Below are 6,241 nucleotides of genomic sequence, written 5' to 3'. Positions count from 1 at the left end.
CCGCCATCTAATCGATGCCTTTAGATACCCCGGGGTTATAACCCTAACACTACAGCTTATACCTTGGCGGATCCAAGTTCTATCTGAGCTTGTCTCTGAGATTTCTCTAGTAATCAACTTCTGATTCAAGTAAGCATCTTGTTTATATTGTTCATCAGGTTTGCAACTCTTTTGAGTGCTTTTTTCTCTTCCTAGGGGGGTAAAGTATTAATCGTAAGTGTAAGCATGGTGCTTAGACTTAGGTTAATCATGGATGCACCCTGCATTCCAGATCGGTGGTAGCTCACGAGGGTGACTCTTATAGCGGTGCTTAGACTTAGGTTAATCATGGATGCACCCTGCATTCCAGATCGGTGGTAGCTCACGAGGGTGACTCTTATAGCCTCGTTGAATCCTTTGTAGTCCACCTCCCGTTTGTAGGCCAAGTAGGACCCGGTTACGAAGGAAAACATCCTTTGTTGGTGTCTTTCCCTAGTAATGTCCCCCTAGTTGAATAGTAGAAGACATAGCTTACCGAAGTCAGAATTAGAGAACCTTAGTTATCCTTTCTATGCTCCTGTTTATCCTAACCTTATTGCTACCCTTAGTTAAGTTAGGCCGTAGTTAGTCTCACACGTTTTCCTGTGGATACGATACTTGGAATACTTTCAGGTGAAAGCTACAACGGTATCCGTGCGCTTGCGGATTTATCTGTGTGCGTTAATAAATACCAATAGGTAGGAAGTGCCATGTTGATGCATGAGCTTCAAACAAATCTCTGGCCCCTGAAAATATCTACAACTTTGTAGTTGATGACATTTTCATCTAAAATCATCTAGGGTCCCAAAATCATATTTTACATTTTGAGATTTTGAAATTTTCAAACAAACTCAGATGGAGAGATTGCCTAAATCAAAGTTATTGTAATCAATAAGATCTATCAGACCTTTTTTTATTTGAAATTATTGTTTAGAAACCGACATATTCATTATAAAATTCATGAAAGTTAATAGATTTCTAGGGACGACAGTCCATCAGTTAGTCTCTATTTATATTCTGAGGAGAGGCAATCGATTTCTAAAACAAGAAACATAACACCTCTAAAAACCGTTTCCGTTAGAAGTGTCCTGACATACCACTATTCTTTCTTAGGCCAGTTGTGCATATTTAACGAAAACCTATCATGCTCTAGCTTTACAAATACTAGATGACACCCCACACGTTGCTGTGGGAATTTGTAGTATCATATAGCAAATTTAATATTTGATGGAACATAATGAATTTTGTACATGTAAAATCAAACCGATATATGGAAGGGACAAAATCATATGCAGTTAACAATGGCAATAAAAGCATGGTTACGAAGACGGCCAAAGAAAAACATGACTAAACAGGTACTTACTTTTGACATATAAAAAGGATTATATGTAATAATTAATAATAATTTGATTGACGATGGATGCAGAGCACACAATTAGAAGTAGACGCTGCCAGACAACTAACTGAAACTAAAAAAAAATGCTGGAGCCCAGGACCAGGAATTAGGAGAAATGAAAATTGTAAATTAAAAAATATAATAGGCCGGCAAAGGTAACCATTTAGAACACAACATGATAAATCGGGGAAGTAGAAACTCGTGCTGTGCCGCTATTTGCTGTGACATCACACTCTCGTGCATATCTCGTCTGTACCTAAAATACAAATGAGATTTGACTACTGTTTATTGCATCACAACCATTCTGATCGACGATACCACCTCGTGTCCTCAGTGTGAGGGCCTACAAGAGTCCTCACATCAAATTCTCCCAGTCCAACACGAAACCATATATATATATATATATGGTGTGTTTGGTTCTTGCTAGCCTGGGTAGAATCTAAGCCTAGACAGCCGAAGCTTGGTTCCAACAAGCCAATCTTTAATTGTTTGGTTGCATACATTATCTAAGTTTGGCTAGCATAGTACGTTTGATTGTCTGGTTTCTATTGCATAAAATTACCTCTTCACTAACTTGGTAAGGTTACCCCTCTCAGTTATTTCATCGAACACTTGCTTTGCATGCTCAGAGAACAGCACGGTGGACGAGCTCGCCGCCGGCGTCACGCAGACCCTACCGCGAGGTCCCCACCACCGCGTCACAGACTCCTTGTCACGCTACCCCGTGGCCATCCTCGCAAGCACGGTAGCATCGGGACGAGCTCGCTATTGCGGGGCAGCAGCGACCCCGCGGCCATGGCAACAGCGAGTGCGCCGCCGCGCGTCCCGTGCGAGCACAGCTTCACAGCTCAAGCTGCTAGCACAGCCGCCACCCCTTCCGTTCTGCCCACAAACAGCAGCTCAATCTTCATCTCCAACTCCAATCTTGTGTTCCCAGTGCTTGCTATCTCCACGGGCGTATCCTCTGCATCTCCACGGGCGTATCCTCTGTAAAGATCCATAGTAAAATCAATCAATATCGAATCTCTGGATCGGAGCTCAGTCGATTTGTCAGTGCCCTCAAATTGAGTTGGTGGTGGTGATGGCGGCAGCAGGGAACCCAGCCAACGACCTTGTGGCCCTCGTCAATGGCAGAGGGCGGCGAGCAAGCTGCCTGCGCTGCGCAACAGCAGAGGCCTCGGGTGCATGGCCGGGAGGAGGAGGAGCCGAGCAGGGGACCTCCGGCGGGTGGTGGCCAAGCGCTCCAGCGGGGAGGACGAGCATAGGACCACCGCCGCCGGGGAGGATGAGCAGGCGGAGCTCGCGTGCCTTCTCTACTCGACCGCGTCGCGGACCGGGAGGTGACGGGATTGGAAGAGCACTGGGACTACAAGTGACTAACAAGCGAGTGAAGGATGGGGATGAAGTTGGAAGATGAATAGGGAAGCAATAGCGAGCTAACGAAGAATGCAATCTAAGGGTAGTTATTTTCTTCCTCCCCTCTTAGGAATAATTTTTTTTTTTTGTCCGCCACCAATGCTATTCACAATAACGCTGTATAGAGAATCAGAGTTCACCATCCTTTACAGGTACCGCACCACGTCTTCAGTCTTGTCTGAGATAGATATGGCACAGAGCAGAGCATCAAAGAGCAGTGCACTCCCTTTTCTCTTGGCAGAGATAGCCGACGCAGAAAGCAGCATAAACAGTGTGATGTCCTTTAAAACTAGTGTACCGTGAAAACCGTGACATGTGTACTAGGCACACTTGTTTACTCCTATAGAATCTCAACAACCTATTGGTTTTGATTACCACTTTCACTAGCTTGAAGGGAACCTACATTTTGATCTTATCTAATTAGGACATAAATTTTTTGTGCAATCAGCACTTCTCAATTCAAACAAATTCATCAAAAATACTTGTAATGTTTAGAAGTACTGAACTTTAAAATGATCATTACTTATGATATAGGAATAGTGAGTGACTAGAACGAGCATTGATAGATAGTGTCTATAAAATATGTAATTATTTAGTCATAATTAGTGACTAGAACCGTTACCAATTAAGATTCTCTTGATAGGACACAAGGTGATACACATCACATAGCAATACTAATACATTAAAGACATTTGAGAATATAACAAAAAATGATATTTAGTACAAGCAGGAACCATTTTCTAAATCAATTTTTATGTTTAAAAAATTGATTATCATGCATGATAGTACTTCGTACATTCATTAAAATTCAGTAGATAACAAAAAATGATATTTAGTATAGACAGGTACCGATTACTAAAACATCATTTCTTCCATTTTTTCAAAAGAACTGATTAGCATTTGTGATATAATTTTGTGCTTAATCTTAATCCTCAATAGTCTAGTTTTTTTTGTAAACCCAGATATTATAAGTTTTTAAAATAAGACTGAAAACTTGAATTGTTTATTATCTGATGAAAATTTTTTTTGCCAAGACTGTTAATATTGTGAACACGTGTCCACACATTTTAAGAGTTAAGTTGCTAATTTTGCAAAAGCTCATTTTGTGTGTGCATTGAACGATAGAAATAACAAAAGAAACCTTGACGGAAATAAATTAGAAAAAGTATAGAACATAAAAAATAACGAAAAAATATAACAATGTACATGACTGGGGGAGACGAGCATAACACAGATTAAAAAAAAAAGATCGATAATACATAACTAGAAAAAAAATATATTATCCAATAAAGATGATCAAGGTTCTGCAGCTAAAACATCCAACCAATATAAACAATGTGTAGAGATATTAGAAACAGTGTAGAAAATAAAAAAAGAAAATATATAACAATGTTTATGACTGGGGGAGTCAGGAATAACACGGACATAAAAAAACGACAAACATTGACGGTAACAAAGTACATAGGTTTGAAAAAACAAACGGTGAGAAATAAAGCACTGGAAATCAAGAATTCATATGACACAATACATAGAAGACGTTCACGTCCAGTTGCCTATTTCGTACGTACGATATAGGCGACGAGGCGAAACTTTCCGGCACAAATGAGCCCCCAGTCAAAACTGCAGTTGATCAGCCGGGACCAAGACTAGCAAAGCCTGCAAATATGCACTACGGACAGCAGGGCAATCAGAAGCATCCGCTAAGCTCCACGGGCGCTCATGCGAAAGGTTTTGCATTTCAGGTCCTGACTCCTGCGCTGCTGTCTTCACAGCGTCGGCGCACCCGATGGCGCCGCCGTCGCCATCGTGGTCGGACATCCCGCTGGAGCTGGCCAGCCTGATCCTCCGCCGCCTGCCCGCGCATGTGGACCTCGTCCGGTTCGCCGCCGTGTGCCCCCAGTGGCGCGCCGCCGCGCGGGAGGTCCCCCTGCCCTCGCCGCTGCCGCTGCTCGCGCTCGCAGACGGCACCGTGTACAGCCTCCCTGGGAGCGAGCCGCTCCGCTTCCCCGGCTGCACAGGCTATGCTGATGCCTATGGCAACTGGCTGGCCTTCTCAACCGAGGACGGCTGCTTCCTGAGGGATCCGTTCTCCAATGGCACCGTGACACTTCCTCAGCTGTTCCGCCTCAGAACCCCATGTCACCGCGGTGAGAGGCTCGTCTCATGGATTGAAATCGAGGAGCCCCAGAGAAGCTTACTATGTACAAACCGGTATTTTGCTCCCGTCAACTCATCGCCACATTCATCACGTTTCAGTACAGCACTAAGGTTGCAGTGTGCCAGCCAGGGGCGGCCTCCTAGTGGTCTGTACATGTGGATCACCGGTTTGAGCTGTCTGATGATATGGCATTCCACCAAGGAAAGCTCTACATCCTCAATAACGACGAGCATAGCCTTTTCGCAATGGACATCAGTGTAGACCACAGAACGGGAGCTCCATGGATTTGTCAAGTTCGGCGGGTTATCAGCAGCGTCTTGATTTCTCGTCCTGCAATTAGGGGCATATGCCAAAATGAACATCAGAAGATGCTCTACCTGGTTGAATTCGAATCACATGGCACGTTGCTGATGGTACACAGGAAGACATACGGCCAGGGGAGGATAGGACCCAGATGGTTAGTGGCGGGCACATTTATCTCATCCGGGTGGGAGTTTGAGGTGTTCATGGCGGACTTCCAGCAGTCAAAGTGGACCAAGGTGACGACCATTGGTGATGACCAGGTGCTTTTCCTGCGGAGGCGGTGCTCCAGGTTCATTCGCGTCTCTCCGGAGGAGATGCCGGGCGACCGCATTATCTTCCTGGACAAAGATGATGAGGATCATGACTATTACGAATATGGGGTGGGCTCTTCCTCTGATTCTTGCATGGTCTATGACATGAGAGATGGCATTGTCTCGCCCTTTGTACCAAGTGTGCAATGGGAGCGTCGCTCTGTACCTGCAACGTGGCTCTTCCCTCAGGTCTGAAGTGAAGCTGTCACTGAGATTGCCGGCTGTTAAATGCTTTGATCAGTGCGTATCACAATCTCAGTATGTCTGGTGTTTATATTTTCATGCTCAATATGTCAGCCTGTTGCTTGAGGGTAGTGATTTCAACTTACTATGAGGGCATCAGTTTGATCTGAAACGTGTTGGATGTTAAGTAGGCATATCTCTATTATGTTATTTTGGGTTGGAAGTGTAATGGTCCATGTGGAACTGTGGCAAGCTTGTATTATAATGCAATCATCTTATGGCTTGGATGGTAGCTTTTCTTGTCCATGTAATTAGTGGCATGTTCCTGAAGCAAATGGAATGTATGCGATTTCTGGGAGAGTCTGTCTACCTAATAACCATGTGTTTTATGCAGTTTTAACACATGAATTTTTTTACACCATAGAATTAAAGATTCAACAGCCTCCATCCTCCTTC

General features: G+C 44.0%; 1 pseudogene; it reads left to right on the top strand.

Moving 5' to 3' along the window:
* The first annotated feature begins 4,616 nt into the window (after positions 1–4,616).
* Positions 4,617–6,014, top strand: LOC136486452 (uncharacterized; annotated as a pseudogene).
* Positions 6,015–6,241: the final 227 nt, after the last annotated feature.

Source organism: Miscanthus floridulus, chromosome 10 (genome assembly GCF_019320115.1).
Source record: "Miscanthus floridulus cultivar M001 chromosome 10, ASM1932011v1, whole genome shotgun sequence".
NCBI classification, from domain to species: domain Eukaryota; kingdom Viridiplantae; phylum Streptophyta; class Magnoliopsida; order Poales; family Poaceae; genus Miscanthus; species Miscanthus floridulus.
Note: the sequence above shows the minus strand (reverse complement) of the source record. Positions and strands in the feature narration are given on the sequence as shown.